Source organism: Mytilus trossulus, chromosome 4, assembly GCF_036588685.1.
Source record: "Mytilus trossulus isolate FHL-02 chromosome 4, PNRI_Mtr1.1.1.hap1, whole genome shotgun sequence".
Taxonomy (NCBI): Eukaryota; Metazoa; Mollusca; class Bivalvia; order Mytilida; family Mytilidae; genus Mytilus; species Mytilus trossulus.
Genome location: NC_086376.1, coordinates 38577937 through 38601772, shown reverse-complemented (window position 1 = coordinate 38601772; position 23836 = coordinate 38577937).

Here is a 23836-nt window from a genome sequence, read left to right as displayed (position 1 = left end):
GGAGGCGTCCTTCAGCTGGCCCCTAAACAAATATATACTAGTTCAGTGATAATGAATGCCATACTAATTTCCAAATTGTACACAAGAAACTAAAATTAAAATAATACAAGACTAACAAAGGCCAGAGGCTCCTGATTTGGGACAGGCGCAAAAATGCGGCGGGGTTAAACACGTTTGTGAGATCTTAACCCTCCCTCTATACCTCTAACCAATGTAGAAAAATAAACGCATACCAATACGCACATTAAAATTCAGTTCAAGAGAAGTCCGAGTCTGATGTCAGAAGATGTAACCAAAGAAGATAAACAAAATGACAATAATACATAAATAACAACAGACTACTAGCAGTTAACTGACATGCCAGCTCCAGACTTCAATTAAACTGACTGAAAGATTATGATTTCATCATATGAACATCAGGCACAATCCTTCCCGTTAGGGGTTTAGTATCATACCATCATAAAATATATGAGAAGAACATAACCCGTGTTATGCCAACAACTGTTTTTAGAAAAAATGTGTTTAGTTCCGACGCATAGAGCTTATCAGTGACTAAATATTAACGCCAAAATATGCAATCTTCAATGACTTGACAACAGTATGATAATTATATCCTTTCTTAATAAGTCTATTCAAAGGTTTTGTAAGTTTCTGAGGTGAATACTGACACCTTTGTGCTTTATAAAGAATATTTCCATAAAAAATTGGATGTGAAATACCTGAACGTATAAGAAGTCTGCATGTTGAGCTATATTTACGAATGATGTCTTTATACCGATGATAAAATTTAGTAAATGTTTTGACTAGTTTGTGATATCGAAAACCCTGGTGTAATAATTTTTCAGTAATACATAAATATATATATATTTTATGTCTTTCATGTAAAGTATTTTTTTAGGCAACACACTTAAATCTGGTAGTATAAAATTTTGATAAAAGAGAGATCAAAGTATAACCCATAAAAAGCAAAGTATAAGTAGATACAAAAGTGTATTAGATGTGCCAGTTTTGCATGGGTACCGATAGAAAAATGTTGATAAAACATCAGAATACCCCATACATTCAATTTCATGTATTTGTATTTGCAAAAAAATATGATCCATCTGCGGGTAATCACAAAAGTAAAAACAGGCACGTTTCAAGCCATTCTTAAATGATTTAACACATTTATGAAGCAATTGTTCTGTAGATAAAGCAAAAACGAAAGGTATAATCCTGGTACTTTTGATAACTACTTATTACAGTATACTTCATCCTAACTCTATCTTAATATAGAAAATTCAGCTCAACAGAAAAAGGAACAACTTCACGTATGTTTGTTATTGGTTAATTATTTCGTGCTTTGGAGACATTTTGTTCTTGGTTGTGTTATATCTAAAATTTTGTATTATTTGAAATTTGGATTGATGGCAGGACTTTGATTGAATTGGTTTCGTTTATTTCATTTTTAAGACGATTTGTAGCGTGACATTTTTCATAAACTTAACGGTTATATCTGTTGTTGATGACTGTATGTATTATACAAATCTTCTTGCTTTTGTACTGATTACCAAAAAAATACTCAGAAACAAAATTTCTGCATTTAATGGACGTTATAAAAAAGTGAGCGAAAACAAATTTATCAACTGACAACAAACCTGATATAACTGTTTGGAAAATAAGTAATTTTCATTTAACCATTTAATAAAGAATTAAGCATGTTTTTAAACATATTAGAACACAAATGTCTAACAAAATGGTATTATGTAATTTAATCAAATCACCAGAACCAGCCTATACATTATATGGCATAACCACATCGATATTGTAGATTTACTGTTTTATTAAAACGGCTAATCAATCACCCCATACCAATCTGATTAATGAAACGACAACACCAGGCTACCAATGTCGTTATTATTTACAAATTTATTCTGAATTAGGCTTGACTCTTTGACTTGTATCAATCAACTACGCTAAGATAATAAAAGAAAATTAAGAATATCATAAATTGGAATATCTGAAAAATTACTAGAGAGTTATGTTATTACATTTGTCGGAAATTATTTTTTTCATACATTAATATATTTGTAACCACTCCAGCAATTCACACACTTCTAGTTTGATGCAATGATCATTAGTTTTTCTACCTTGATACATTTTACCTTACATTATTAGCATTTTTCTTTTTATTGCCACCACCCAATGAATACACATTCAGAAGTTATTGCGTACATATATTATGGCGATTTTGTCATTTTGGACTTACATGCGATATTTATTGTTTACATTGAGAAAAGTCCTGTTTAATTCATATCAAAAATGTCAAAATATGAGTTTAAATTATTGCGACCATAACCCTGTTGCATTTTTAGCAATGCTAAAAACCTCGCAATAATTTCTGAATTTACAGTATAGAAACTGACTCAATTTGCAACAGATCAGGCAACATATTTTTTAAAAGATATATCTATAATACCTCTAGAATTGAACCTTATATGAAGATAACACAGCGGTGTCAAATGAAATTTATAATAGGACAACTAACCATGAGATTGATAGCAAACCTTATTGCATTAAATCAATAAGCCATAAGATAAGTAGTGTTAGCAAGGTTAATTGTCCTTGAATATATGCATCCCCACTGACCAAAAAGACATTTATGGTTTCTCGGGTAATTTTTGTATGTTCTAGCCTTTAAAAACGTCCAAATATATATTCCCCAAAACAAAACTGTAGAAAATGCATGAAAATTGAACTATGACCATTTGACGAAGGAAAATGTTTTGTATATGTTCAGACTTTTAAATGACAAAAAACTACATATTTTTTAAGTTTAAGAGAGGTTAAAAAACCGTCTTATAGATTCTATTTCATAAATACAGATATTTGCCTTGTATGGCTAAGAATATTTATTGTTAGATATGACGATTGTCAGGCCAAGCAGAACTATCAAGACCACGCTCTATCATTTTTTGAGACGAGGCAATTTGCAGAAAAAAATACGTCCATTTGTTGACATTTATCGCAGGTTGACATCTATGATTGATCAAGTAAGTTAGTGAAACCAATTGTAGTGCAACGAAAAGTAATAGATGTATAACTGGAAATGACTTAAGAAAGTGATTTAAAGAATCAGAAAGCTGACTGTAATGATAATCTGTTAATCTACATTAAATGATCATTGATAGATGGGACCGCAGATGCATAAACATCTAATAAAAAAGTAACAATAACATTCTCTGAATGCTTTTATTGCACAAAAATAAATAATGTCAAACTGCTATGATAACAAGACAAACGCAATTATTTAAAATCATTAGAGATCGGTACTGCAAATGTTATTTGACTTTTCCAGTTCATATTCGTTAATTTAAAGTTATTATCACTAAAATGATATAAAATGCTGATTATATATGTATGTTACACCAGGGTTTTCGATATCACAAACTAGTCAAAACTTTTACTAAATTTTATCATCGGTTTAAAGACATCATTCGTAAATATAGCTCAACATGCAGACTTTTTATACGTTCAGGTATTTCACATCCAATTTTTTATGGAAATATTCTTTATAAAGCACAAAAGGTGTCAGTATTCACCTCAGAAACTTACAAAACCTTTAAATAGACTGATTAAGAAGGGATATAATTACGATACTGTTGTCAAGTCATTAAAGATTGCATATTTTGGCGTTAATATTGAGTCACTGATAAGGTCTTTGCGTCGGAACTAAAGACATTTATTCTAAAAACAGTTGTTGGCATGACACGGGTTATGTTCTTCTCATATATGTTATGATGGTATGATACTAAACCCCTAACGGGAAGGATTGTGCCTGATGTTCATATGATGAAACCACAATCTTTCAGTCAGTTTAATTGAAGTCTGGAGCGGGCATGTCAGTAAACTGCTAGTAGTCTGTTGTTATTTATGTATTATTGTCATTTTGTTTATTTTCTTTGGTTACATCTTCTGACATCAGACTCGGACTTCTCTTGAACTGAATTTTAATGTGCGTATTGTTATGCGTTTATTTTTCTACATTGGTTAGAGGTATAGGGGGAGGGTTGAGATCTCACAAACATGTTTAACCCCGCCGCATTTTTGCGCCTGTCCCAAGTCAGGAGCCTCTGGCCTTTGTTAGTCTTGTATTATTTTTATATTAGTTTCTTGTGTACAATTTGGAAATTAGTATGGCGTTCATTATCACTGAACTAGTATATATTTGTTTATGGGCCAGCTGAAGGACGCCTCCGGGTGCAGGAATTTCTCGCTACATTGAAGACCTGTTGGTGACCTTCTGCTGTTGTTTTTGATTTGGTCGGGTTGTTGGCTCTTTGACACATTCCCCATTTCCATTCTCAATTTTATTATGATATAAAACAGCTTGAACTTCAGTATTGTCAGAGAATTTCAGTGATTCAGTGTATATGTCATGTATGTAAATTTACATCAAACATATAATTTTACTCATTGACACCATTATTACGTTTCTTTTTTTAGTAAGGCATGTTGGGACGGTTTATGTGCATTCATCAAAGTATTCCTTGTCCCCTTATTGTTTGTTGAAAATGACGTCGTGTATTATTAGATTAATTCTAGTTAGATTTGCACAACCAACATGATGTATGAAAACACAGTCTTAGATTAAAGATAAGTTTTATATTGCCTTGTAAACCTGAACATTAGTGTTATTTACCAAATAGTGAAAAACTTTATATGTCTGATACCCAGAATAATGAATATTTATCCGTTCAAAGCATTGCATCTATAGTAATACTTAAATGCACGTTAAAAATGTAGTTAAAGGCCCCATGTTATTGTTCAATAATGTTTTACAAAAGATTCTTTCAGAAATAAGGACAGCGCTTCCCACACTTCTGATATTTATCGAATTGAGCTATTTGCTTAGCGATATATTATATGCCATAATAAGTTATAGGGTTTCGTCGTATTAAATTCCCTACAAATGTATAAATACAAACAAAGAGTTTTAGAAATGTTGACCGAATGTGAGCCTTTAAATTGATATCATCTTTCAACATGAAATCGCCTATTTTCCTGAGACAAACAAACTGGGCAGAACCAGAAATAACTAGATTCAATCAAAGACTGAAATTAAGGGAAACTAATAAAGTTTTAGCGCTTCATCAGAGTTATTGTGCTACCTATTCAAACAATCAGGATGTGGTAGGACTAAAAAAAATAAACTTTTAAGTATTCCATTTAAACTTTCCAATGATGTGAAAACGAATTCACTTCCTCTTTAGGCACTCAACATCAGACAAAATATGATCTGAAGACAAAAGAATACTATCAAGTTATCTCTTAATTATTCTTAACCATATACTAGGTATTTGATCTCAATGACTGTCTTCGGACGTTTTTGTTTAAATCAATAACAAGTTCTGACCCGGAAGACTAATCTTAACATATATAACGGTCGCTTTATTAATGTTGGAAGAATCTCATGTATTTGACATTTTTTAGATGAATATTAATACAACAGGAATTTTAAATGCCTTGACCTTGACCGTTATCAACAGCACCTTTAATTTGAGTTTTAATGGAGTTTTAAAGCATTGTTTGCCGTGAAATATTGTTCCTAAACTTCAAGAAAGAATAATCATGATACATTCATTTTTTCATTATATTAGACTACCCTTTCTAAGCACTTGGAGTTGGTCTCTGATTTGATCAGAATTTAAAATAAACGAAGTCTCCAAAGAGCGCAGTACGTACACTTTGTATACACGTGAAATGAGTTAAACTTCTCTTTCGAAAACACTCTGTTTAATATTTTCACCTCGTTGACAGGAAATATTCTTTCCTTTCACTATAATGTTCTCATACATAGGTAAAAACTCATTATTAAGGGATAATATCTCCCTTTAGGAAACAATTAAATATTTTGATCATATTGATTTATGTATAGCTCTCAATGTGCTGAAAGATGTTATGTAAAGGTTAAACTCCAGTGGCGGATCCAGAATTTTTCATAAGTGAGGGCCTACTTACGGTTGACGAGGGGGCCAGCTCCAGTGATACCTTATATAATCAACCACTTTTTTCATAGAAAATGGAGGGGGGCTCTAAATCCGCCTCTGAACTCTTAAATGGACTTTAACTTTATCTCGTGCATTATTCGATGTTTATAATGTTAAATATCCAACATTTGTCTTTGGTGTCTTGTATTATATGTCATGAATCATGTTTGGTTACCAAGCTATTGACTCGTATACTTTATCATTTCCTAACCTTGACTTTTCTAGAATTGCTTTTTAATATCCAAAAAGGTAACATTGAGTTTAAATTTCTTTCTTAAAATCCAAAATAAAAACGTCTACAAAATACAAATAATATGTTTTAATGTCACAAACAACCGAACTGGTGATGAAAGATAATATAATTTATAAACTAAATATCGTCCTCAATTATAAAGGTAGATGCCAGTGTAATGTTCATATTGCTCAGTGTTATTGTGAAATGTTCTACAGGATGTTGCTTTTTCTTAAGAGCATTAAAGATGAAAATAAACACGTAGATAAAGTTATCATTATGAATTTGAACACCAGTATACTACTGTTGCCTTTATTTATTTATATATAACGTAACGGTACTTATATTGCACTTTTTTGACATACTTTTTACCTACGTTTACTTTTGATCCAGACAAAAGTTTCAATACATGTTTATTTTGTAGATGTGTCATAATATACAATATGGTTCCACCAATTCATATTGAAGCATAGAAAAATAAGTTCGAACGATCTTCAAACTATCCCTGACTATGTAATGAGGAGTATCCAAATTGCATCCGTGCTTCAATTCACATCCTTAATTAAAATCAAATAACAGCTGTTTTGTTTTATTTCTTCAAATATTTAGAACAATTTGACATTAGTTTATGTTAACTATCTTTTTTAAAGAAATAAATGCTTGTATATAGATATAGGAAGATGTGGTGTTAGTGCCAATGAGACAACTATCCATCCAAATAACAATTTAAAAAGTAAACCATTATAGGTTAAAGTACGGCCTTCAACACGGAGTCTTGGCTCACACCGAACAACAAGCTATAAAGGGCCCCAAAATTACTAGTGTAAAACCATTCAAACGGGAAAACCAACGGTCTAATCTATATAAACAAAACGAGAAACGAGAAACACGTATATATTGCATAAACAAACGACAACTACTGTACATCAGATTCCTGACTTAGGACAGGTGTAACATGTTTAATTTACTAATTTTAAAAGGTGACTTTTAGTGAACATTGCATGGCGAAGTTTTCGTAAATTAATATTTCCAGTGAATGTTTCATCTGTTGATTAAATTTGATTTATACTGTGAGCATTTTGTTTAAATGCAAATATATTTTCCTTTGTTGAAAGACATCAATTCATAAAAATACGAACTATTTTAGTCTCAAAGAAAACTTGTAAGATTTCGGCAGAGATTTTTATTGATTAGGTGCAAATTGGGTACTCTGTTAAATTTTGGTACTGTAACGTTTCTCGTATAGTTCTTCATCTAGCCAAATATATATGTGTATAATATGTATATCTTATTTAAAAGTGTAACGGGAGTTTTATTCCATTAAAGAAAAAGAGAAAGGTCAGACGAAACAAACCGTAAACTATATCATTATTTAACACATGTGCATATCGATTTAAAGAATTAAACAGATAATTTGATCAAATCTGAACGGAAAGAAAAACAAAATTTGACAATATATGTCATAACAAATGAATCGATCGATTAGAAACTTTTCGTTTTTTTTTCTACCCAGCCTTTGATATCCCTTGCAACTTTTTGTAATTGTTGACTTGAAATGTTCATCATCATCATCAATTGGTGCGGTTTGAATTCGTTTTCAAAATGTTTTTCCATTCAAGCATAAATGAAAAGTTCTAAAAGACGAAGCACGAATCTGACGTATCTTTAAAGCCTTTTAGCCTTGTTGTCTTCTTTTTATACAAATGGCATTTAGGAATTATCGAAACTGAATTTGAAACCCATAACTGATTTTTAAATGATTTTTTTTCGTAATACAATTCTTTTAATCCATACCCAATCTTGAATCATAAAAACAATATTGAATCTCCATATTGCCGAGACTAAGCACTGAAATTGAGAATAGTTTTAAGAATTTTTTTTTGTCAATCTATTAAGCGCTTTCCATGACCAGATCTGTATGTAGACACAACGCAACATTTAAAAAGATTGACTTTGCGACGTCATTTACGAGACAAATTAACGACCGCAACGTCACCTAATAATCAAGTCGACGAATGGCGCACAGATTCATGTCAAAAATGTTTTCCGTATACTGAAATGTCAACGAATCGACTGCAGACAAACATTTGCAGCACTAAATTGCACTTAATTGCTAAAACACATTGTAATACATGTGACAAAATCAAAAGGTTAAAAAAAACTTTAAAAAAATGCTTAACAGAATTGGTTGACTTTCTGACAATAATTTTCGCATTGTTTACAGGCAGTTTTAGGTGACACATCCATTGATAATGATATACAAAGGTGTCAGTGCATTGCACGTGATTCGAACTTAGAAACTGGCTTCATCAGTTCAAGTTTTGAATTGAAACATATTTTCCAGACAATTAAGAAAGGAACATAATGCATGTTTATTAATTTCACTAAATAACAGATCCTATGTAAAAAGGTGTTCATAACTTGTCTAGACGTGCGGCAATATGTATAACATAATTTGGCATAAGAAAATTAAGAACCTGTTATACGGTGTACGGAATTGTTATTATATGTCAAGTTAACTTTTATTATTGAGTTACTGTTCTAGTTACGCTGACTTCACATCACATTTATATTTTTAACTAATATCTGAATACCACTGATTATTGACTTGATTATGTTTAGCTGTTTGCGATTGGGAAACACATTTCCAAAACGTTAAGTATATCATATATTATCCAGTATTCCGTGTTCTAAGAGTATAAGCCATATATGAAAAACTGCCTTCAGCGGCTATTATTGTTTTGGTAATCACAACACAAAATCAGCCACCTTTTGATAGCTATTATTTGTATGTTTCTCTGTACTAAATGTTCTTCCATTTATTTGTATTGTAGTCCTGTCATGTAAAGTTGTCATTTCAATGTTATATTTAACATTGCCATAGAAACGGGAGGTTTGAATTAGCTAGCCACAAAACCAGGTTCAACCCACCATTTTTTTCTTAAAATGTCCCGTACCAAGTCAGGAAAATGGCCATAGTTATTTTATTGTTCGTTTCTGTGTGTGTTTCAATTTAGTGTTGTGTTTCTGTTGTGTCATACTTCTCCTTTTATATTTGATGTATAAAATTGAGAAAGAAAATGGTAAATGTGTCAAAGCGACAACAACCCGACCATAGAGCAGACAACAGCCGAAGGCCACCAATGGGTCTTCAATGTAGCGAGAATTCCCGCACTCGTAGGTGTCCTTTAGCTGGCCCCTAAAAATATGTAAATATAGTACAGTGATAATGGACAAACTACACTCCAAATTATACACAAGAAACTAAAATTAAAAGTCATACAAGACGAACAAAGGCCAGAGGCTCCTGACTTGAGAAAGGCGCCAAATTGGGGCGGGGTTAGATATGTTTATGAGATTTCCACCCTCCCCCTATTTCTAGCCAATGTAGAAAAGTAAACGCATAACAAGACGCACATTTAAATTCAGTTCAAGAGAAGTCCGAGTCCGATGTCAAAAGATGTAACAAAAGAAAACAAATAAAATGACAATAATACACCAATAACAGCAGACTACTAGCAGTTAACTGACATGCCAGCTTCAGACCTCAATTGAACTGATTGAAAGATTTATGTCTTCATTGTATAAATATCAGGCACAATCCCTCCCGTTAGGGGTTTAGTATCATACTATCATAAAATATATGAGAAGAACATAAACCGTGTCATACCAACAACTGCTTTTTAGAAATAAATGTGTTTAGTTCTATGCAAAGACCCTTTAAGTAAATCAATATTAAAGCAAACATATATGCAATCTTTAATGACCTGACAACAGTATCGTAACTATATCCCTTTTTAATAAGTCGATTTAAAAGCTTTGTTAGTTTCTGAGGTGAATGCTGACATCTTTATTCTTTATAAAGAATATTTTCATAAAAAACTGGATGTGAAATACCTGAACGTATAAGATGTCTGCATGTTGAGTTATATTTACGAATTATTTTCTTATACCGGTGATAAAATTTAGTAAATGTTTTGACCAGTTTGTGATATCGAAAACCCTGGTGTAGTAATTTTGTTCAACAGGATAAATTGCTTTAGTATACATACTGAAGTCGTCATTATTGAGAGCCAATATATCATCCAAATATCTAAAAGTATTGTAATTTTTTTGTATCAAATGTTGTTTTGATTGGTCTTTGCTAATTTCAGTCATAAATTGTAACTCACAACAATACAAAACAGGTCCGCAATGAGTGGTGCACAGTAAGTCCCCATTGGAATTCCAAAAGCTTGACGATATACGGAATCTCCAGTGCGAACTAAAATATTATCAAGTAAAAATGCAAGCGTATATATAGTATCAAAGCATGTCCAATTGACATAGTTCTTTTGTTTATTGCTACTAAAAACTTACTTAAAAGAGTTTGAAGATATGTGCTCGCATTCTGACTTTTTAAATTCCCAGTTAATTAGGGATGTGTTTTTTTTCTTAATAAGAATATTAGGCAAATTGGTATATAAAGTAGAAAAATCAAAACTTTGAACAGATTTAAAATAACCAATATATGCATGCAATTTATCAAGTACTTCCAACGAGTTTTTGACACTCCAAAAGTAAATAATTCCACTATTTTTAAAGGTCTTATTTGAACAATTTATTATCAGTTTTACCAAGTGTACTTGTAAGTTAAACAGACAATTTAGTAGTGGAACAATGGCTGGAAGATGAAATAAATCTATATTTGTAAGGTTTTTTATGTAGCTTCGGAAGCCAGTGCATGTGTACATAGTTGGGACTTTTATTGTATTTGGTTCTGCTTGTAAAGAAGTAGCTAACAGTTTGTGCCTGTTAAATATGTCGTTTTCTGAAAATGAAGTCAGTTGGAATGTTGGTGAAATCGTAATTTCTTTTTGCAGAACCTCTATATATCATATTCGTCAAATGTTCTTAAAAATTTTGTATTCGAATATCAACTATCTTCATTACTGATTTAAAAAAAGAGTCCAAGGTTTTTTGTCAGCTTTTTCCCGTTTTACCCATTTCAAATAGTAGGTACATAGTGAGTCGTGAATGATATTACGACACTCATTCCAATTAATAGTTGACGGGGGACGATATTAGTCACATAAGCAACACGACGGGTACCACATGTGGAGCAGGATCTGCTTACCCTTCCAGAGCACCTGAGATCACCCCTAGTTTTTGGTGGGGTTCGTGTTGTTTATTCTTTGGTTTTCTATGTTGTGTCATGTGTACTTTTGTTTGTCTGTTTGTCTTTTTCATTTTTGGCCATGGCGTCTTTTAGGTCCTTTACTGAGGAATGAGTTTAACTCTCGGTCGCGAACGATGTTAATGTCTCCTGTTATGACAAGGGAAACGGGGCCATAGGTGCATTCAGAATTTCTGCAATTACACGGCATTAGTGTATTTTCAATGATATTGACATCTTTACACAATTGGCTATAATTAAACACAAATTTCCGGGTAGATTTCTTGTGAATATAACAAATGAGAGGGAGTTCAGTATTATCAAAATATCCAGGAATTTGGTCTTTAACAGAATGGTCGTTAAAAATACCGGCAATATTTACAAAATCAAAACCTTAATTGACATACTTTATTTTTGTAAAATGTTTTTTATGATCTTCAGGGCGATTAATTTTTGGAAACAGTTTAGAATAAGAATATGCCATTATAATTTGAACAATTTCATACTTAGGACTGTAATATGAAATTGTGTTGCAATCCTCTAAAATTTTATTTAATTTACGGTAAGGAACAAAGGTTGGTTAACAGATAATGTCTGCCGTTGTTTTTTGAAATAGAAATTAGGTCCGAAATATTTGTATGGTTGGTTCGAAATTTTCCTTGATTGCAATTTTTTCTGCGTCCATGAGAACGATTTTTACGAACAATTTTAGAAACTATATTCAAAATGTTAACATGTGTTTCTCTCAGTTTTAGTTTGTTTTAACCGGGATTTTTTTTTCTCAATCAGTTTATGAATTTCAAAGAGCGGTCTAATATTGTACTCTTGCCTTTATTTATATCGAAGAACACACAAGTACTGTTTAACATGTTTTTCCATGTCGTATGTTAAATATTCATATAAGGAATCAGTTTATGAAGTTCGCGGGAGTCATTTACATACAAACGACAAAGTTGTGTTTGATTAGCTGCCATACAATTGTTTTTAATTGAGTTGAGGTGAGATGTCATTTATCAATCATTTGTTCAAAACACTAAATGTGATTTGTATATTTTGAATTGGACTAACCAAAGAATAGTTACAAATATTATGTCGGTTCGTGCAAAATTGAAGCAATCAATGTTAATCGTGAAATGAATTTATGCAATTTACGAAAACAAATTATTAGCAACAAATGCAAATAAGAGATGTCGATAATATTTATAAAATTTTAAACGGATAATAATTCACTGAAAAAGGAATCTTAATCAGCATAATATAAATGTAATCTCACTTGATACAGAGGTTATCGTTTTAATCAAAAAATCGTTAGATCTCGGCATATTGTATATAAATATGTCTCAAGTTCAGGATTTTTTGTTACCCCTTAAATATCTTTTGTTGGTTGTTGTAGTTGAGTTGCTGTATCATTGAGGTACATGTATATATAAAAAGTCATTTTATTCATTTATGAAAAACAATAAATGTCTGGATTGTAAAGCTTTGTCACAAAAAGCAGTCCCTGTCCATGGTTTGATATTAAAGGCTGCAGTCCTCAGCACAAGTAAAACCATACCTGTCGGATAGATTGTTGGTGTAGGTTGTTTTTATAGACCGACCAGAACAGGTCTACTTATATTATCAAGCCTGTTGTCAGGGCTAAAACAGTCTGTAAATGCAGACCTATAATTACACTGTATTCTGCAACTGGAATAGTTTACTGGGATATAATGTGTATTACAACATACATACGCCAAAAAGTATAAAAAACAAAATAATTAATTGTAAACTGAAGTAAATAGTCAATTGATGACTGTTTAAGTAGGTCACACACAACAACAAAACCATATATTTGTCTGAAAGGGAGAATATAAAATGTTTTTTTTTCTGGTTTTTATTTACTGTCAACTGTTGTCTGAGAAATCAGCTAATATTGATCATGTTTTACAAAGACACATAATTAGTATAATGGAGGGTGACCTTAAGGAATTAAGCATTATTAGTGTGCATTCGTGAAACCACAAGTTCGCTTGATTAAACAATAGTTTTATGGTTTTCCAATATAACTGAAATTAATCATTTCTTCTTTTTACGCAAGAACTTTAATGTCTAACTTACTTACATTACTGTTCTCTAAACTAGAAAAGAGACATGATGAACGATTTACCACATGAAGTAGAATTTAATTCCGAGGTCATGGTGATGCCAACAGAAAATACATTTAACAGGATAAAAAGTTGAAAGTAATTTTCTCCAAAATGTACTTCTGCAAAACAACGTTTAAGAAAGCTATACATTTTGATACCATGTATTTTTAAACTTGATTCAAAACAGCGTGTTTATTTTCTATTGCCTTTAATCGGATTGCTCCATTATCATAAAAATGCACATAGATATTAAGACAAAATATTAAATGATTATGAATACACTTTCAGAAAAATTGTTTTCAGACAAACACATGTTTCATTTATGCATAAAGTTATAATACATTAACGTGCATGAATTTCATAAAACTGTATCTTATATGTAAGGTTGACTCATTGTTGAACATTTTGATATAAGTTAGAACAATTGTTGTATCTGTTCATGTAAATAGAGAAAGGAGCATCGCCATATTTATCAACTCTTATTTTTTGTTGTCTTGGTTCATCCAAAGCCCTATAAAAGAGGGACGAAAGATACCAAAGGGACAGTCAAACTCATAAATCTAAAACAAACTGACAACGACATGGCTAAAAATGAAAAAGACAAACAGAAAAACAATAGTAAACATGACACAACATAGAAAACTAAAGAATAAACAACACGAACCCAACCAAAAACTAGGGGCGATCTCAGGTGCTCCGGAAGGGTAAGCAGATCCTGCTCCACATATGGCACCCGTCGTATTGCTTATGTGATTACAAATCCGATAAATAGTCTAATTCGGTAGGTCACATTCATAAAAGGGAAGGGGATTGTAGTTACGACGTAAGGAACATATCCGATATCATTTATGAAACGGTTATTCCGTAACGGTCAACCAACTCGTGATGGCGTCCGTAAAATTTACGAAGGGATGATTTCGACTTCACCATTTGGAACTATAAGAAAGGCATATTTTATCAATTGCCAAAGTAATATTGTTTTCTGTTAAATAATGCTTATTATAGAACTTGGTTGAAGACATAATATTTGACAGTCCTGATTGTGCACTGTGTATTCGATATAGGCCTATCAATGATATTCTATAAATATAAACGATGATGAAACAAGTAAATAAATTCATCATAGATACCAGGGGATTAAAATTTCTAACAGCTCATACATGATAAACTAGTGATAATTTTTTTTCAAGTTAATGTCTTCTATTTAATAAAAAGCGTTTGTTGAAAAAAGATTATTATTTATAATAAATATGTGGTTTGATATACATTGTAAAAATGTCCTCATGAATTGTGATTGTATGCAGAAGATTCATGACGATTGTAAACAATGTAAACAAAACAATAGAAACTAAGGACAACTGCATAATAAAATGGGAAAAGACAATCAAACGACAGACCCCAAAATTCAAATAGAAAACACCACATGATCAACACGAATCCCATCCAAATCTTGGGTCAACATGGTTAACTTGGGTGTTCTCAAAGAATGCGATGTTTTGTTAATAATTATCTGCAAATACTATTTTATTCGTTGTCGTCATGAATACCACAATTGTACTATACGGACGTTTATAGAATAAAACAATTGCCAATTGTCAAGATATCCAATCAAAATGACAAAATGTTTTTTTTTTTTTTTATAGTTGTTGTATACTAAACAAATAGCAAAATGTTTATAAACTTTACGATAGAAATAAAACAAGAAGAAAAGGGAGATCAACAGTCGTGGAAACATAAAACGTTTGCATGACGATGCAGTTAAAGTAATTACAAATTTTGCAACGCATTGTGTTGTTTAAGCATTTTTAATATTAAGAAGTTTTTCAAAATTTGATACTGAACTACTGAGTTAACTTATGTTCAGTGTTGTGTACTAACATGACAGTAACATCTGACAATACTTTTTTGTTATTCTACTCATACAGAATAACCTTCATCCCACTTCTTTTGATCCTAACCTTTATTTATATCACGTTCTTTTCAATCTATGGATCATTCTTTTAATCTAGCATTTTGTCTTTTATACTTTTAAACGTCTATTGATACACACACGATTAACTCGAACACCATGTTAATCTGTTGATATCCAATACTTATTCCAGACATAGCATCTTTCCTAATCATTGAATACCACGACAGTATCATATAAGCATTGTGCATTCTCACCACAAATCAAAATGATTGATGATAAACTGAATTAATTGATGATTAATTTGTATCCCCAGAAGAAATAGAAACATTAGTAACATTACAGACATCAAGTTATTTGTCAGTGTGTTACAGCCAACTTGATACTTCTACTATTCATATTCAATTAATCAAATGGATTTCCAAGTGAAAGACATTTTTATTTCTTTTCAAATACTAAATGCAAAAGCATGATTTTGATCTGCAAGTATTTGATAGTACAAATAGTTAGACCGACAAATATTCAGTTTCAGCAAAGAGCTAAAATTATATAACGAAAGTTTCAAATGAAGTGTTTAATTCGTTCAGAAAATGGAATTACGTGTTTCCTAAGATGAAAATGAAATAGTTTGACGTCTTTGTTTTTTTATTCCACAGCTGAAACGTTTAAGATCGTGCAAGAAATATTAAATGGAGGTAACACTTTATACAACAAACTGGAGAGATGGAATAATTAAAAAAAAAACAGGGATAAAAGAATGTATTTGATAATATTGAACTTAGAATATATACACAGTAGACGCCAACTTGGAACGTAATCTGATACAACACAGAGTGCTTTCGGACATTTCGTCAGATAGAAAAAAAGTCATGTTACATGTGTTAAGCAACAGAAATAATTAATAAAAAAAACCCAAACAAAATAAATAAATTAAGGAAATCACCAATAAAAGTAAAAGAAAAAGACAAAAGACAAAAAATGAAGAATAAATCCATCCAATGCAAAAGTTTTTCAAAAATTATATTTTGACGAATTGAAATAAAAAAAATTAAACAAGCAAAACAAAACTGAGCGAGACCAATTAAATGAATTTAAAGCAAATTAATACAGTAAACATAAACTGCGATACACCTAGTACATGTCATAAATATAGAAATAACAGGCCCCGAAAATACAATTCTAACGAGAAAACAAACGACCTGATGTATGCACAAAACAATAATCGTAAAACAGATGTGGTATACAGCATCAAACGACAAACAACTGAATTAAAGGCTCCTGTTTGCGGACCAGCATATACTTTTTCATGTGAGGCAAAAAAGTTTGCTGGCACTAGTACTAATCCCTCCTCCTAATCTAAGGAGGCGCGAAAAACCTTATACAAACACGAAAGACACCTAACTGATTTGTACTTACGTTTTGACAACAAAAACAAATTCGACATAAGCAATGATAAAAATAAATACTCATTACGCTGTAATCATTTTAACTGAGTTTGAATATCACTTTGCTATTTTTTTTACCTCCCTTTTAGTAAAAAGTTTGTTCTGCTCTTTGGCATCCTAAAAGTATCAACACAGAAACTCCTGAACTTAACGTATAAATGAACATTGTTGTTTCATTGGAAATCATACCACATCTTCTTTTTTATTTATCAATAAACAAGAACGTTCAGTTGTGACACTACTTCGCTGTGATATACTACCTATTCGAATCGACTGTGCGGTTTGGAAATAAGGCTCCTGTTGGAAAATATTGCACTTTATGCGATGACGGATCTGTCGAAAATTTTCTTGTTGTCTTGTATAGCTAACGATAACTTTAGACACTTTTTATTGGAATCATTAAACTTTGATAGTAAACTAATTGATAATAGTTCATTTGCTAATTTGACGACACTTTATCAAAGTCAAACTACCAAATATTTCGATTTATTTTTTTCTGTTTACAAGTATAAATCTCACATTGCTTATTTAAAATATGAACATTAAGTTAAAGTGACTTAGTTGTCCAACGGGCTGATTGTAAATTAAATCATCTATTGTATTCTATCATGAAATTGCTACACATGTCGCTATGCCAAATGATATACCTACTTACTTACTTGACAATAAAAGTAAAACGATTTAGAATAGAAAAATAACCGCTTTATTTTTACGAACATTATATTTTACAAATCATTGTTACAAATAATATCAGAAACACTAGAAATGATAATGAACCGAAGCCAATGATTTTACCTGGTATCTTTATTAAAGTATAACGACTATACTGACTTTAAACTAAAAAAACTATGAATTCAAAGTACATATGTAGTACATGGTTTGCTTCATTGTTTTGTGAAATATTGGTTATGGAGGATTTTAAGAGTAATTCCTCCAGATGAGGTTAATAAACTCATCATAGTTACCAGGACTCAATTTTGTATATTCGCCAGACGCGCGTTTCGTCTACAAAAGACTCATCAGTGACGCTTGAACTATAGTATACTGTTAAATTTTGCTTTCGGGAGATTCTGCAATTTTTAAATGTTGTGAGCCATAGAACCTGTTGTCACAATTCAAGTTCAATGTTTATAAACTGGGAATATCAAATTGGTCGTTTCTAGATATATGTGAAATCACATAACATTGAACTCCGACGAAAATTCAAAACAAAAATTCCCTAATCAAATGACATTATCAAAAGCTCAAACACAACAACCAAATGTATAACAACTGTCATACTCCTGACTTGGCACAGCTATCTTTTTGTGTAGAAAATATATGTTGAATTGGCGTTTGTTTTTGTTCCACCTCAGTTTCTGTTGTTCTGTTGTTTTCCTCGTATATTTGATGTGTTTTCCTCGGTTTTAGTTGTTTGTAACCTGGATTTGTTTCCTCTTAATCGACTTTTCAACAGCAGTATACTACTGTTGTCTTTATATATGGACAGTCCATCAGTAATTATTGACAGTATTGTAATAGTAAAGTAAAATTAAAATGTCCATATATTGCTTGGGGATATGCACACCAGCACATTGAAGGGTTAAACAAGAGACAATCAAGGTTAGTTTCCTGACTTGGACAAGTCTGTCGTGGAAAAAAAATGGCAAACTTTTTCCTGATATATGGCATATGCACCAACAAATGGAAGTTGTTTTGATTAAAGACAATATTTATATCAAACTTCCAAACTTGTGGAAGGCACAAAATCTGCTTGTCGGGGTTGACAAAATGAGGAGGAATGAAAACAAGAAAATCACCACCGAGATTCCTGAATTGTTGCAGACAGACAAGCATGTTGAAAAGTGTACCAATAAAGACTATCACTGGTAAGGTTACTAACTTAGGGCAGGCACACCAGAATGTGAAAAGAAGTTAAACAAAAGATATTAACTGGTGATATTCCGAAATTGGGTCGAACGTGTTAGCATGCGAGGAGGGGTATAAGAAAAATAAACAATCATTGTCGAGCGGAATGATTTGTGACATTCATACCTCTAACCCTAATGACTTAGGGGTTACACCAAAGACAATCACTTGCCTGATTTCTGGCTTGGCACAATCACATCAACATAAAAGGGGGGAGTGTATCTTAGAAAACATTTTGCGTCAGCCACACCAGCATGTAGAGAGGAGTAACTATACTAGTGACTTAATATAGAAAAGAAATACTATTGATTCAAATAATATAATTGCATATTTTAAGAAACTCACCATGTGTTGTTCGTTCGTTTACATGTAACAAGACTCAGATATTGTAGATAAAATTTGCGAGGTTTCAAATTATTTAAAAATAATATGCATCATTAATTGCCTTTCGTCAATAACACTTTCTTCAAATTATGTTAAATAGATCATTATTTAGTAATATGACGATAACAACATACCAAAAGATAAAGAGGTTAAAATTAAATAATAGAAGACAACAAATTTTGACCCCACCACATTCTGTATTTGCAAAATTTAATTACCAGTTTTTTTTAAATATTATGATAACAGAAATAATGTGTAACTTTGAAAAATATCTCAAAAAAAGATATTATTAGCTGTTACACAGCAGTATGATAACTTTCATTATATGATAATATTAGCTAGAGCATTTGAAGGACAAAGATATGTGTAAATACGCAAAATATTACTTACCAAATACCGAACATTGAAGAATGAAGACAAAACTTGTCACCTGATATGTGTCCATTGTGTCATTTATCTTTCTATTATATCTGCATTTTCCAAACACAGTCAACTTTTGTGGATTATTAGATGTCGTCACGACAGCTACGTTAGTTGAATTTCAATTGTCTTTATCAATCTGATGACAATTAAAGATAAAACAGACAGAGTAGTATTCTATAAAGTACATATTCACCATGATTGTAATAAAGCCTTCGATCCAATATTTAGGATATTACGTCTTCAGTTGATGTTTAACTCCAAGTGGCCATTAACACACTATACTCTCTTTTTTTCGCTTTATAATAGAAAATCGATGGTGGTAATATTTCTAAAAACCTATTTATATCTATATATATTTCGCAGTTTTCTTCAATTTATAATCAATTTTCATCACAATTAGTTGCACAGCTTTTCATCAAAGTTATGAGTATATTTTCCACTTTCTATTAAATAATTTGTAAGCTGTGATCAATTACCAATAATACAATATTTTTTTAAATACCGTGTTACCTTCCGTTATCCCTGCGGTATTATATTTGCTTGATATTCAGTATTTTCGATGTGTGAAAATTAAAGTTATCAATATGAATTACAATGAATTATTTTTTTTTAAATTATTAATCACAAAAAGTGGACATACCCCAACAATTAACACCAGATTAAAATTTAAACATGGCGATTTTTGTTTTTGTTTTTCTATATAAATCTAATATTTTTTTTTATCATAAATATAAAGATATATATTTAGTTCCCCAGTAGATTTTTCTAAAATGTGTTTGAAGATTGTAATTGTCTTATATGCATCAAAATTGCACAGAAATTCATACATTTAAAATGTTTGCAGTCTGGTAGGGTAAAGTGTTTCAACCGTGGAAAAGAAAATAGCAGTTAGTAATGTTTAAAGCAAGGTCAACTATTTTTACCCGTCATGAATATGTACTTGCTACTGAACGTTAAACATTAAATTAATCATTTTCTTCGACACATCAGTTGTTTGATGAAATGGAATGATGGTAGTTTGTTGATGCCTAATTGAGTTTGTAATATCTCTTCCAGAAATCAGATGCTTAAAACAACTTTTATTTAAGTTGGAATAAAACGGATTTAATGTTGGGTAAAAGAAATAAACTGCAACTCAATGGAACAAACAAAAAAACCCAGGTAGAGCTGTAAAGTAAAATAATTAAAATACCGAACTATAAGAAAAAAATCATAAAGTAAATTCCCTAATCAAATGGCAAAACCAAACGTTCAAACACATAAAATGAATTGATAATAATTTTCATATTCCTAACTTTGTACACGCATTTTGACTATATCGATAATGGTGGGTTCAACCAGGTTGTTTAGAAAGCCAAAAAATCTCTTGATTGTATGACAGTCGCATAACATTTCATTAATTGACATTGATGTGTAAACAAATCAAATGTCAGGCAGTCTTCGAAGATAAACATTTGTAGTTCTATTCAATGTGCTAGTTCTTAGTCGATCAAATCTGAAACATTATATATAAACTGAACAGACAAACTAGAGAACACAGTCGGGCAACCAGATATTTTTGTTTTAAATTTGCATTTCCTTGAACCTATTCGAAGTCAGGAACCTTTTGTGCAGTGGTTGTCGTTTTTTCATTTTTTACACTTATAGTTTTTGGGGCTTTTATAGCTTGCTATAATTGTTTACTTTGTATACACAGTGTGCCATGGATGGAGAGTTGTCACATTTGCACTTATACCACAATTTCCTTTTTTGTTAACTGATGGGAATAGGATACTTTTTAATTTTTTTTTATTCTATAACATTTTCAAATCACATATTAATTTGTTTTATAAGTAATACAAATAGTATTTTTTTCTATTGGTATTTCAGCAGTACAGCGTATTCATCGATATGCATAATATGGGCAAGTTTGTAAGACTAGATTCATCGAGATTAAACAATTTTTCGTCTGTGTGGTGAGTTGACAGACTTTTGGGATTTTACACTATTTCATAAGCGGGTCAAGTTGGCAATACTAAATTCAACGGGATTTTACCCTTTTTCTTAAGTATGATTTTACGATTTATGAGAAAACACTCAGAGACATATAAACGTGCAACATGAGGTCAAATGTGAAATACAATATATGCTAATAACATGATAGAAGAACGATGAAAAATATTTTAAAATCAATACAAACAGTTCATTAGAATTAAACAATGTGAATATTTATAAGAGAGATATACAACATATGAATAGATATGACATAATCAAAGAAGCACATCAACTTTTCTGATGAACACGGATAGCTTTTTGTATCCTTCCGTGTAACAATAAGACAGTAAACCTTCAAACTTGATAATGCTCTAGGGCGAGCTGTGTAGTACATATGTATGTACTTGTTTCTTAATAACACAAAATTTTCATTTTTCATATACACAAAATATGGAATTCATCTCCAGTACCAATGGTACATAAGTTACATGTTCTTTCCTCACTTGAGATATTAAAACCACTATTGTATGAACTGGCCACATAAAATTTGCTTTTTTTTATCACACAATGCTAACTGGTTTAAAAGTACAACTCATCCCAATTTCATCAAAACTAGCTTCTACGTTGAAGGATTTCGTAGTCTTGCTTTTGATTTACACTGTACCTTTAAAATGTCTGATTTCTGGTATGACATAGTTTTATCGTAAATGATGACGGTGTCATATTTACTGTTCTTATTTACGCTTAAATTAAAAAAAAGTTTTCTAACAGTTTCATTCGAGGTGTCCAGGATTCTTCGCATTTATGAGCAAATTGTCAATTCTAATTATTTAATTTTCTATTTATCGAGAAAGTATGTCAAAATCTAGGATGCCGAGGTCCGTTTTGATGGTGATTGCGAATTTATCTGATCATGTTTGAATTCATCTACGTTTCTGAACGATGGAATGACGAAAACCTTGTTGAGTGAAATGATTGAGCACGTTCAACCTTTAACCCTTATATATGGATGTTAACTCTGTAACATGTTCCATTTAAAATTATTATGCTATTTGTTCGTTTGTATTTAAAATATTTGTGTTCTCTAATTTTAAAATACATCAAACTGACGTAATATAGTCGATCATGTTTTACATTCCTGAATAAACATTTTTAATTGTAGTCCTCTAATAACTTCCGTGTACAAATATCTAATTCGTTTACAGTTCATGTGCTGCAATTAAATTTAGCTCGGGATTGTATTTGATTTCTTTATCATATGCAAGTTTAATATAAATGATTTCCACAATGATCTAGATTGCTTAAAACTGTTAACATTTGTGTCAAATTAGCCATACACCTAGAGCTAGAGCTAAGGAACTTTCTAGGATTAAGTAACAGATTTCCGGTGACCTTAGACAAGAAGTGTTAATTCTTTTGCGACATTCTACAATTACCGGTAGATATGTCTTTGTGACAATAAACGAACAAGTCGGATTTAAAATCTCCAAAGAGAATAGTATAGGACCTCCAGTGTTTGCTTTTAAAAGATTTATCACATATAGTTAAACAAAATTCAGTGCTTCAGAATTGATCCGTATTTGAACAAAAGTACCTAACAAATTGATCAATAATTCCTGTTCACTAGATTTCAGTTCCTTTAAACAAAATAAATCAGCAACTTACAACCTGGCAACCTAAATTACATTGCAAATGTTGTAAACCAATGTTGTGCATTTGTTTCATTGTATCGAAATAGCTTTTTGCAAACCTTTAGGTTCCCTCGAATTCATCCGATTCCCTCGATTTGTGTTTGTTACAATTATTGTTCTCATTATTGTTGCCCTCAGATCTAGAGAATAACACATCGTTAAATTTCTATTGCCTCAATTTAATAAAGTTAGTATTACAAATGAGCAATAGGAACAAAACATCTTGCAAGTATTCAAAATATCCAAAAAAATATCTTCGAAAAACACACATTAATGTGTAAAATTTTCAATTTTATCTGATTTTTGTAAATCTCATTTCAGGTTTGTCAACCAAGCTTCTTTGTCAATGGAGCTAGAAGAATGGAAAAACAAATATGTCACTGATTAATTTCAGAAATCAATTTAGAAAAGTCATATTATTGAGAATCTGTCCATCAACAAACAATATCTCTTACAAAGCTGGTGTGAAATGATTTAGATAATCATCTAGTTCCAGTTGACAATCTATGTTTTCAGCAGCCATCTTACAATATATTACCCAACAGATGGCAGATGTTTAA